General features: G+C 37.2%; 1 protein-coding gene across 18 annotated transcripts in view; it reads right to left on the reverse strand.

The window, feature by feature from the left end:
* The window catches only part of Trip12 (thyroid hormone receptor interactor 12), a 148,437-nt gene that overhangs the window by 133,520 nt on the left and 1,921 nt on the right, over nt 1–12,996 (reverse strand). The gene's annotated exons all lie outside the window — the stretch shown is intronic.

Here is a 12,996-nt window from a genome sequence, read left to right on the forward strand (position 1 = left end):
AACTACTTAGCAAGACCCTATCTCAAAATAAAATTAAAAGGGCTTGGGAATGTTACTCAGTGGCAACATATACATGGGTTTAATACCCACTACACCAAAGGAGCCAGGTCAGAGACATACATCTATAATCCCAGCCACTCACGAGGCTGATGCTGGAGGATCACAAGTTTGAGGCCAGCCTCAGTAATTTAGTGAGACCCTAAGCAACTTAGCAAGACCCTGTCTCAAAATTAAAAAACAAATAAATAAAGGGCTGGAGATGTACCTTGGTTGTAAGTGCCCCTGGGTTCAATCCTCAGTATCAAAAATAAACAATAAAGCCTACTGATACCCTCAGGAAAAGGACCGAGAACCAATGTACTTTTAAAACTACCTTTGAGCACCGGAGCAGCATAGGAGGATGAGGCAGGAGGATCATAAGGTCAAAGCCAGCCTCAGAAACTTAGCAAGACACTAAGCCACTTACTTAGACCCTATCTCAAAAAAAAAAAAAAAAAATACAAGGGCTAGGGATGTGGCTCAGTAGCTAAGTGCCCCTGGGTTCATTCCCTGGTATCAAAATACAAAAACATTTGAGCTATCAAAATCATCATCCCTCTCTTAGCCACATCATGAAAACCTTCACTCTGAAGGTACCAAGCACTTTTGCAATAAAACATGTGACAACATGTATAAAGGCACGAATGTTGACTCTACTTTGTGTACAATTATGAAAAACTGTGTTCTATATGTGTACTATGATTTGAAATGCATTCTGTTGTCATGTATAACAAATTAGAATAAATTTTTTTTAAAATGGATGAGACTTACAATTGATCATAATAAAATAATAATAAAAAAAGAATGAAATTCACATCATTACTCTAGGTACATGTAGGACTGCACATACGGTGCAATGCTACATAATGTACAACGATTGTGTACAATGAATCAAAGTGCATTCTGCTATCATATGTACCTAGTCAAAATTAATTAATTAATTTACCTATTTAAAAAATTGGGAGTAAGGTGCAACACAGAGGGCCTAAAAATACTTAAACCTACCAACAAATAAGAGAGGGTATACTCACTATACAAAGCAAGGTCAAGAAAAAGCAGGCCATTTTGGAATGTTCAATTGCCAGTGAAGAGTTTTAAGGTTTGGTATAACAAATCAACATTCAGCAATAATGACCAAGGACAAAGAAGTCAAGAAGTATATGACAACTGTTAAAGAGCCACATTAAAAAAAAAAAAAAAAAAAAAGCATTTACTCTACTGATTTTTTTTTCAACAGATTAACATTTCTTTTTTTTTTTTTTAAAGAGAGAGTGAGAGAGGAGAGAGAGAAAGAATTTTTAATATTTATTTTTTAGTTCTCGGCGGACACAACATCTTTGTTGGTATGTGGTACTGAGGATCGAACCCGGGCCGCACGCATGCCAGGCGAGCGTGTTACCGCTTGAGCCACATCCCCAGCCCCAGATTAACATTTCTTAAGGAAAAAATTAATTATAAACTTTACATTAATAAATTTCTCATCTAAAAAAAAAAACTTACCTAAAACCAGGGAAAAAGAAATATGGGATACTTCTTATAAGATTTTTAAGTCTATTTTATCAAAATAAAGACATTGAAAAAATAACAATAACACTGCTCACATTGAACTTACTTGACATTTTAATATAAGATACTATAATTAGCAGTGAAAAAAAAACATTTGAACCTGGATCAAATTTAGAAACTGGCCCCCAAAAAACTTTTCTAAGCACTTAACATTAATCTACTTCCGGTTCTTTTTTTCTTTTACTTTTTTAGTTGCTACTGGGGTGGCACACACCTGTAATCCCAGCAGCTCAGGAGACAGACGGGAAGATCCCAGGTTTAAAGCCAGCCTTAGCAACAGTGAGGCACTACGCAACTCAGTGAGACTGTCTCTAAATAAAATACAAAAAAATAGGGCTGGGGATGTGGCTCTGTGGTCGAGTATCCCCGAGTTCAATTCCCAGTACACCCCTCCACCAAAAAATTCTGAATACCTAAATTATACCTTAAAAATAATAAACTCACACACCCTGTTGATTAATTTTTTTACACCTTTACATCATCTATGCAAATAAGGCATCATTTAAAAGAATAAAAGCTATTATTAGGGTCTGGGGCTCAGTGGTAGAGCACCTGACTCACACATGTGAGGCACTGGGTTCAATAAAAAATAAAAAGATACTGTATCCATCTGTAACTAAAAAAAATTTTTTTAAATTGTTTAAAAAAGCTATTATTAAACTATGTTTAGGATCTAACATAAAATACTACTATTTGATCACTTAACTGTGAGGTCTGTATTAAGGACCTCACTTTTCTCATAAAAATGCAGAAAACTCCCGATAAACATGTTTTTCTATAAATTATAAATTGTGTAACTAGCTTAAGAACAATCAATTAGTAAACTACAACCCAAATCAATACTCTCAATGATCTCTTCTCCACCTTAAAATTCTACCACCCAACTCCAAGATGGTATTGAGATCTCTCTTCTCAAACCTTTTTAGACTTAAAAGAAAATAAGCCAGGTGTGGTGGCGCATCCCTGCCTGTAATCCAGGCAACTCTGGAGTCTGAGGAAGAATGCAAATTTGAGGTCAGACTAGGCAACTTTTCAAGACCCTCTCTCAAAATAAAAAGGGCTGGGAATGTAGCTCATCAGAGTAAAACACCCCTGGGTTCAATTTTCAGTACTGCAAAATATATGTATAAAAATTAAAAGGGGGTTGGGGGGTGTAGTTCAGTGGTAGAGCACCCCTGGATTCAATCACCAGTAGTGGGGGGGGGGGGGGGAGAAATACAGAAGATTGGGGATGAAGCTCAGTGACAGAACACTTGCCCAGTATGCACAAGGCCTGGGTTCAATTCCCAGCACCAGAAAGAAAGAATAATAAAATGAAAAACTTTCAAAATTTTTACTCACATTAAAAACTTATGTAAACTTAGCAGAGGCATCATGAAAAAGTTCTAAGCTTCTTAATATAGTAAACTCTCAAGTTAATCAAGTCATCTTAACTTTTTAGTAACAAAGAATAAATTATATTAATACATATGGCTGAATTTAAGTAAACACTTGAATTAAGTGAGGCACATCCTATAGAATAGAAAAAAATTCTACACAAGCAAACCTGAGTTTACCAATTGCTTAGATAATTTAAGAGATTTATCAATTAAAACAGTGCCACAAAGAAGAAATGATGGCCTATTGTCTCTTCCTTAATTCCTTTCAATCCTTAGTTTGTGTAAAGAGAAAATGGGGGGGGGGGGATGATGATGGCCCAGCCTAATGTACAGGCAGCTGAAAGGTAACACTAGATGGTTAGAAGAGGCAGGAGTAGATTATCTTACAGTACACACCAAAGGCTGAAATTCTCTAAGTCTTACCTCATCAGCAGCAACTGAAATGCCAAACATTTTAAAAAGCAGGGAGATAAAACTCTATAGTTAATACTCTAATTTTCTAAAGAGAATTCTGAAGTCAAAATTACAACTGACAAATAATTAGCGTTTGATCACAAAGTTGAAACTATTCAATTTTCTCAAAATTCAGATTAATTTTTCCTATCTATTCAGAGAAAGGCAAAAACTACATTTGGATCTGGGATGGAAGGAGAAAGGATCAAGGTGGAATTCCCTCCTGAGACTAAGCTGCTTTCCCTAGGTGGGTAGGAAATGAAAACAAATGCTTTGCAAAGGAAACACATAAAGCTAATATGTCTGCTTTGCAGAGAAATACATCCCTTTTGCCAGTTGTAGCAATAAAATAGACTTCACTCTAGTTCCGATTCTAAAGTCCACACAAACCCATAAATGTTGGACTATACAACCTTCCTGATTAAATAGGTGTCATTTTGAGTCATTAAATTATACTAAAGCTAGCATCTCTGCTATTTCCACATAAAGAAGAATCAAATTAATTCAAAACACAATCAGCAAAATCTACAAGAATATGCCAGAAATAAAAGCTGTTAAAAGAAAGCTAAATTGTTTTCTTTAGTTTTCTGTTAGCCATGATCTAACCTCAATTATAAAATCCTGTCATACACACTTTCTTGTTGTTGTTACCAGAGACTGAACCTAGGGGCACTTAGCCACTGAGTCACATCCCCAGACCTTTTCATTTTTTTGAGACAGGGTCTCAGTAAGTTGCTGCAGCTGGCTTCAAACTTGCAGTACTCCTGGCTCATCCTCCCAAGCTGCTAGGACTTATTACAAGTGTGCATCACTATGCTCCACATATTTTTATAAAAGTAAAAGGGTACCAGGTGTAGTGGCACATGCCTGTAATCTCAGCAATTTGGTGGTTGCATCAGGAAGATCACAAATTCTAAGCCTACAGCTCAGTGGTAAAGTATACCTAGGTTTAATCCTCCATACCGCCCCGCCCAAAAAATTAATTGGATGAAACTAGGAACATTAAACACTAATATGCACTTTTTAAAAGTATATAAATGTTCAGACTAAGAAAGTAGCTAAGCAGTAAAGCACTTGCCTAGCATGCACAAGGCCCTAGGTTTGATTCCCAGCACTGAGCAGATGCAGATACACACACACACACAAATTTTTGAACCACACTTCACTCATCTTAAACATCATTTCTTTTTTAAATTCCTTATTTTTTTTTTATTATTAGTGGTAAGTGGACACAAAGCCTTTTTTTTTTTTAAAGCGCTTCTGAGGGTCAAATCCAGTGCCTCACATGTGCTAGGCAAGCGCTCTACTACCACTGAGGTACAACTCCAGCCCCTTAAATACAATTTCTTCATTACATTATGCTAAGCAAACATTTCTCCTTTGTAATACTGACAAATTACTAAGTGAGCATCTCAAAAAATCATGTATTAGGTCTAAATAGTACTCTAAATTTTAAAGAACCCCAAAATCCCAGTACTGCAAAAAGAAAATAATCCAATTTCTTTATCTGTAAGAACCTCAATAATGCCAACCCAAATTGCTGTTACTTCATAAATACTGATCCCATACTCCAAAGGCCTCATTAACCTTACCTGGATCCTGGCCACAATACACCTTTAAGCTCTCCTTTCTTTCTGTATCTATTTAAAAACTATCAGAGCCAGTTCAAGTAACTCCTCTTTGCAGGTCTTCCTCAATAACTTCTACCCAGATGTAAATTTACATACTTCAGACTGCCCACTTAACAAAACTTAATTTTATATTTAATAACTATGCATAATATTAAATGTCATATAGAATTTAGGGGCTTTTTTATTTGGTATTTTGGAGGGTGTTTTTGTTGATTTTTTTGGTGCTCCAGATGGAACCCAGGGGCTTCATCCATGCTAACAAGCAAATTCACTGCCACTCAACTACATTCCCAACCCCACATACAGATATAGACAGCTAATGATCAAGTAAGTTATGTATCAACTATATGAAACAACAGAACTAAGAGGACAAGGATTTGTTTTTACAGGGGAGCTCTCCCCTGAGCTACACCACTAGCTTTTATTTTTTGAGACAGATCTCCCTAAACTGTTGAGGCTGGGCACAAATTTGCTATTCTCCTGCCTCAGCCTCCAGAGTATCTAGGATTACAGATATACCGGCCCCATGCTTAACCCAAGAACTAAGTCTTAAGTCCTTTTTTTTTTTTTTTTTTTTTGGGGGGGGGGGTTACCGGTGATTGAATCCAGGGCCACTCAACCACTGAGGTACATCCTAAGGCCCTTTTGCTTAGGGCCTTGCTAAATTGCTGAAGCTGGCTTTGAATCATCAAGCCTCCTGCCAGAGCCACTGGGATTACAGGCGTTAACCACTGCACCAGGCTTTAAGTACCTTTTGTATTTCTCCAGCACAGTTTTAGCAAAAATTAAGCACTTGATAAATACATACTGATAAATAAACTATCATCTACTAATAAATATTATCCCAGATGCTAAATTTACTGTGACCAAGTTATAAAATATTCTAATGCCTTACCAATTCCTTCAAAGTAGTTAATTTTAATGGGCCTACTTTTGAAAAATTTATATCCTACACTTAAGTACCAAGCCCTGAAAAAATAAAAGCAAGTTAACAGTAAATTTTGACAAATAATGCTAAAATTATCTCGCAAAATAATAACTTTGATACAGCAAAACAAACTCTTGTCACTGACACCATGTAATGTTTATGTTGGAAGCCTTGTGCCAGACCCTTTGGGCATAATATATTTCTACCCTCAAGAAGCCAAAGATTAGCCCAGTGCAGTGGGATGTGCTTGTAATCCCAGCCACTTGGTAGGCTGGAACAGAAGGATCTCAAATTCAAGGCCAGCCTCAGCAATTTAGCGAGGCCCTAAGCAACTTAAGGAGACCCTGTTCCAAAATTTAAAAAGATAAAAGGGTTGGAAATGAAGCTCAGTGGTAAAGTACCCCTTGGGTTCAATCTCCATTACCAAAAAAAAAAAAGAGCCAAAAGATGATCTAGCCAGGCATGGTGACACACACCTCTAATTCCAGCAACTTGGGAGGCTGAGGTAACAGGATCATATTTGTGAGGCCAGCCTCAGTACCTTAGAAAGACACTGTTCCAAATAAATAAAAAGGAATGGGGATACAGCTTAGCAGTAAAGTGTACCCGAGTTCATTCCCACTACCAAAAAAAAAAAAAAAAAAAAAGCAAAGATCTAATTAAGTAGTATAAATAACTGATTATGTAAAAGAGACTATAAAAGCTGTAAGTAAAATGTTATTTGCGAGGGACTAGAGAATACAGAGTAAAAAACCTTTTGGGAGCTATCAGAAGAAAGTTAAGGATGGATATGTAGCTATAAGAGGTACCATATAAGGAAGAATATCAAAATTCAGGTAAACACAATAAAAGCAAGGGCAAGAATGCTGAAAAGTTTCCATTTGTTTTCAGAGATGAACTACAGTTCAGTCTCACTATATCCGAGAGTGGAAAAGAAATTAACAAGATGCTGGAGCCACAGAAGTTAATACTATTTTTACATATTTACTATTTACAAGAGAATTTGGTCTTTGAGGGGAAAAAAACAAAGAGGGAAGCACTCCATATGATCTCCCTGAACCTGCTAAGGACACAAAGTAGCTTAAATCACAAGTCAATGGTGAACTTCAGTCGGTCTTCCATAAAAACTCACTTTCAGGTTTCCACGTTTATTTACCAGCATAAAGACTTCAAGTTGAGTTAATCTGACCTTAAGAAGATAACAAGGTAAATCTATTTATTCAGAGTGCTGCCCACGGATAGAATGAGAAAGAGTCTTAAAGTCAGGCTAGAACTCACTGGTTATGACAGCTAACAAGTTGATTAAAATGTACATTAAAATGCTGTAACTTTATGTATTGAAGGCTTATTGATTGACACTTTAGCTTATAAATAGTCTTCAAAAAACATGTATGGGTAATAACACCTTATTTATAGAGAGAAACACATTCTCTCTACAAAAAAAAAAAAAAAAAAAAAAAACAATGGAAATAAACTAAAGAATAAACTAGCCAGGAGTGGTGGTGCAAACCTGTACTCCCAGCAGCTCGGAAAGCTGAGGCAGGAGGATCCCAGGTTCAAAGCCAGCCTCAGCAAATCAGCAAGGTTGTAAGTAACATAAAATTAAAATTAAGAGGACTGGGGATGTTGCTCAGTGGTTAAGTGCCCCTGGGTTCAATCTCCAGTACCAAAAAAAAATAAACTAAAATGATTCATAGAATTACAAACTAGTTGGAAACACTAATCATTTAGCATTATACCAAAGCAATATTTGGGTCCTCAAATGATCAAATATTAAAGCCCAGCATGGTAACAAAGGTGGTAGCAGTCCAAGTTACTCAGGAGGCTAAGTCAGAAGGATTGCCTGAGCCCACCTGTAGGAGACCAGCTGGAGCAATAGCATGAAACCCTGTCTCAAAAACAATTTTTTTAAAAACCAACTTTTAGGGGCTGGGGATGTGGCTCAAGCGGTAGCGTGCTCGCCTGGCATTCGTGCAGCCCGGGTTTGATCCTTAGCACCACATACAAAGATGTTGTGTCCATTTTAAAATAACGAACTTTTAAATGCAAATAACAGGCAATTTAAGAATAACATGAAATGGCTTATTCTGGTTCGTGTATGTCTACAGTACTGGGGATTGAACCCATGGCATTCTACTTACTACTAAGCTACATCCACTCCATGGACCATTTTTGAGACTGTCAAAACCATTGCTGAGGGGCTGGAGATGTGGCTCAGCGGTAGCGTGCTCGTCTGGCATGCGTGCGGCCCGGGTTCGATCCTCAGCACCACATACCAACAAAGATGTTGTGTCCGCCGAGAACTAAAAAATAAATAATAAAAAAAATCCTCTCTCTCTCTCCTTTCTCACTCTCTCTTTAAAAAAAAAAATAAATAAATAAATAAATATATCCTTAAAAAAAAAAATAAAATAAAGAGAGAGAGAAAAAAAAAAAAAAAAAAAAAACCATTGCTGATTTTTTTTTTTTTAAGTGTATTATTTAAAAGAACTTGCAGTCCCTAAAACATACTCAGTTGATCAAAAACTTCCAAAAACTGGCTGGGCACAGTGGCAAATTTTTGTAATCTCAGCAACTAGAGAAGCTGAGGCAGAAGGATTCCAAGTTCAAGGCCAGCCTTGGCAACTTACTGAGACCCTGTCTCAAAATAAAATAAAAAGAGCTGAGGGACATAGCTCAGCAAGTAGAGTGCCCTTGGGTTCAATCCCAGTCCTACCAAAAAGGAAAAAAAAAAAAAAAAAAAAATCATTTTGGCATTAACAATGATGCAGAATGTGGATCAAAACAAACAAAAGAGAATACAAAATCATTTCAAAACACTTCTTTAATAGTACCTTCTTTTTTCTCAAAAGGCTTATTTTCAACAAACACTTTAAAAATCTGTTATGGTTCAGTAAGAAACTAAGGCAAAAACACGGGAATACTGATTTCAAATAATTTATAATTGACTATAAAGAATATTATTATATAATTAAGTATTTTCAGGTAAAATTACATACATATGAATTATATGTATATGTTAAAGGTATATTCTAAGAAGGGCCTTGTATTTTAATTCACCTGTGTAGCCTAATCTCCTAAATATAATAACTAGCATGTAAATAACAATTAACTTTAAGTGGGAGGTATAGTGAAATTTTTCAGATTATGCACTAGGAACACACAGAAGTTTAAATTATTTGCCGAAGATCACAAAGACAGAGAGGACATAGAATTGGAAACTTTTCTCTTCAAATAGGACACTCACTTGAACAATGCTGTTCACTACCAAAAACAAGAGCGGTGGGCAGCTTTTCCATTGTAGGCTATGACTTTTTCAGTCAGTATAACCATGGAATTTACCAAGCTTCTACACACTCAAAACAAAGCAAATAAGCCTGAATAATAAATTTCTTTTTCTTCTGACCAATCCAGTTTAAAATACCACAGAAGGTATTAATACTGGAAATTTCAACCAATAATCTGAAACTATCAATAAGGTATTAGATTTAATCAAAGAACCACACTTTTTAAAATACAAAATATTAACCAAATTAAATTTTACTTAAAAATCAAGAGACTGAGCTGGGTGTGATGGCAGATGCCTGCAATTTCAGCAATTTGCCCATAATCCCAAATTTCTAACACCTCTCATTAATGAGAAATTATTAATCCACAATGGATCAATCTAATGGTGTCAGAGCCTTAAAGATACTTCCTAAAACCCCCAGCAACTTGGAATGCTGAGGCAGGAACCTCACAAGTTTGACGCCAGCCTGGGCAACTTGGCAAGACCTAATCTAAAAATAAAAATAAAAAGGGCTGAAGATGCAGCTCAGTAAATGTTAAAGCACACCTGGATTTAATTCCCAGTAGCAAAAACAAAAACAAAACTACAAGCACCAAGATTATACAACAACTACAATTATACTTATTGAGTAATATCCACCAGATCCTTATTCTTCCATCTTATCTGGCCTGGACTCCCTTCAGGCTTGACCCTGTTAACTGCAGCTTGGCCTATAGAAAAAGAGGCACAGAATAATCCACTGGCTTAATACTGAAACATGTATGTGACAATTAACATCTACTCAGGCATTCACACAACATATTAGGGTCATGTAAACAGGTCACCATCACTGATCAAACCTCAGAAAGCATTCTGAAGAATCTGTTGGGACAGAGAATTTTTCCAAGCATAAGACTACATGTTTGGCAAGACAAGGCTAACATACTGATCTGGTCTGGGAATGAAATGGACATTATTTTTCAGTCAGGGTTATGAGTGCACCTTCGTATATATCACAGTGATGTGAGATAACTCTTGCCCTCAGGAAGCCTATAATCCATTGAGAAACAACAACATTTCAACAAATGCAGAACTGTAATCCAAGAATTACAAAGAAAAAACTCATAGGGTAGAAGTTTGAGGATCCTAGCTAAAGGTATGAAGTTGTTCTTTACATTCTATGGCTACTAGGTTACTATGTAGTAGGCATTTGCTTGATTAGATGAGGAACAGTGCATGTTAGGTCAGCAACAGCCAAGAATCAACTTGAGTGAAAAAGAAAAGCAACAAGTAGGTTGCTGTTTTGACTCAAGTCCATCAAATTACCTGGGCAAACAGGGAAAATTAAAGAAGCAATTGGTATCACATTTGCTCAGAAAGACCTCACTCAACTTGGGGGGCGGTGGGGTAGTTTCCTCTATACTGTGTAAAGTCAACAGAGACCAAGAGTCAGAAACTTTTTTCTTTTTACTGGGATCTCTGACATTAGAAAGTCAATTTCATCACAACCACAAACCAGAACAGGTATAAATGTGGTCAATAATAAAATTCCTCTGAAGTTTTTCTAAATATGATTAACAAGCTTATTCAGTAGGACATGAGAAAAAGTTTCTGGCATATTGATGCAAAAATCTTTAAAAATTAATTTAACAGATAAAATTTGTGCCCACTACCAATTAAGCAGCAATTTCTACCTATAAAGTGCTATATTTCAAATCTTCAACCTACCTTATAGATGATGACCACCACACCATGGTGAGAAACTGCACCTTTTTAAATTACCTCAAAATAGTTAATGCAACTTTGTAAAACTGACAATATCTAGTACTTATTTAACACTATGGCTTTTTTCACAGCCATTGTTGGGTCTCAAAACCACCTGGTAAGGTAAAAGAGTAATTATCCATTCCCATTTTATAGATAAAATAAATGGAGAGCAGATAGGGAAGTGATTAGTTCAAGGTCACAATGGCAGTGTGTGAATTTCCAAGGCATAGATGTGTCTTCTTTGCTAGGATAAGGTTCTTAAAATAGGATCAGAAAACCTCATCTAAATAACATAAAATATGTAATCTTAAAAGTTAAAGTGGAAAAATAATACTCAAAATTTACTTTGCTAGGTGAAAGCACTGATTTTTACCCTAGACTAGCATCCCAGTCATTTTTTAAATATTTTACTATAGTACCTTGTGGAACTCTAAATACCAGATGAGTTCTCAAACTTTTGGATAATTGGGGAAAAAAAACGAAAAAAAAAAATACCTGATCACAGACACAAATTAAATAGTAAATGTCAGCTGAGTGGACTTAAAACCTACCCATTCCTGAGAAAAAGGGAAGCAGATGGAAACAATGATAAATCTTAATTACAGTTTACAATTCGTTTGGATACTGGTACTTTCATGGAAAAGCAGACATATACAAAGCCCACAAGCCCAACCATGTTAATGTTCTCTTAAGCTTAAAGTAAATGAAATGTAGAAACTCTCTAATCGCACAAAATTAGAAACCCACACCAGTTCTGTATTGGTGGGGCTAAACAGGGCACAAGGAGTCAATAAGAAATTGTGTTTCAGCCAGGCACGGTGGCGCATGCCTGTAATACCAGCAGCTCAGGAGGCTGAAACAGGATTATTATGAGTTCAAAGCCAGCTTCGGCAATGGCAAGGCGCTAAGCAACTCGGTGAGACCCTGTCTCGAAATAAAATACAAAACAGGGCTGGGATGTGGGTCAGTGGTCAAGTGCCCCTGAGTTCAATTCTCAGTACCAAAAAGAAAGAAAGAAATTGTGTTTATTTCAAAACTTAATATTGATGTTTACTCCAACATTTAATACTGAAGTCTTTGCATGGTATAAAACTCCCTACAATTTATTGTCTCTAAACCTATGGGAACTCCACTCCTCACTCTAACTGTCCCCACATCCAGTAGATGTGGCTCACTCACACAAGGCCTCACACACAGGCCTCCTGCCCTTTTTTTTTTCCCCTAACACAACTAGGACCTTTGTTCCCAGCGTCCGTTTTTTACCCCACTCAATAGCTCTTTCAACTTTCTATCACGTATTTTTGTCTTGTTTTTAAACGAGATTCTAAGCCTCAACTTGCCAGGTCTTTAAATGAAATGCCAAAAATATCTAATGAGACTCTCAAGAGGAATAAAAGTTAAACACACATTAAAGGGCCTACAAAACGGAGGAAAGCCTGGAGATCGGGTGATTTGGCAGCCCAGGAAAGATCGGGAGAGCCGACTAGTACGGGAGGCGGCAGGAGGACAGTCAAGACATCCAAGCGCAGTCAGCAGCCCACCACCACGCACACGTCCACCCCGTCCCTCCCCCAATTCAGTAACGAAGCGGTTCAACCATCCCCATAGCCAGGCGCGACGCTCCATGCTCAATCTCCCCCACAGTAAAACGGCATTATTCAAAACAAGCCCGTCCTGAGGGTTTGGAAGCTGCCCCTTCCTCCCCTCACCACAGGAGCTCAAAGGTGTAAGTTATCACCCTCCCAATTTGCACGAGCTTTACATTTAAGATATTCTCCGTTTCTGAGGAATCAAGAGGCCCCCGGGGGGTGGGGGGAGACCACAGGGTCAGGCATTCGCAGCCCTCGTTACTCCGACTCCCCCTGACTTGTCTCTGTACTAGCGCCCCGCTCACTTCGGGGCAGGAATGAGGAGGGGGCAGACACGACGGGCAGACATCATAACAGGTTTTATGTAATCCATATA

Source organism: Urocitellus parryii, chromosome 1 (genome assembly GCF_045843805.1).
Source record: "Urocitellus parryii isolate mUroPar1 chromosome 1, mUroPar1.hap1, whole genome shotgun sequence".
Taxonomy (NCBI): Eukaryota; Metazoa; Chordata; class Mammalia; order Rodentia; family Sciuridae; genus Urocitellus; species Urocitellus parryii.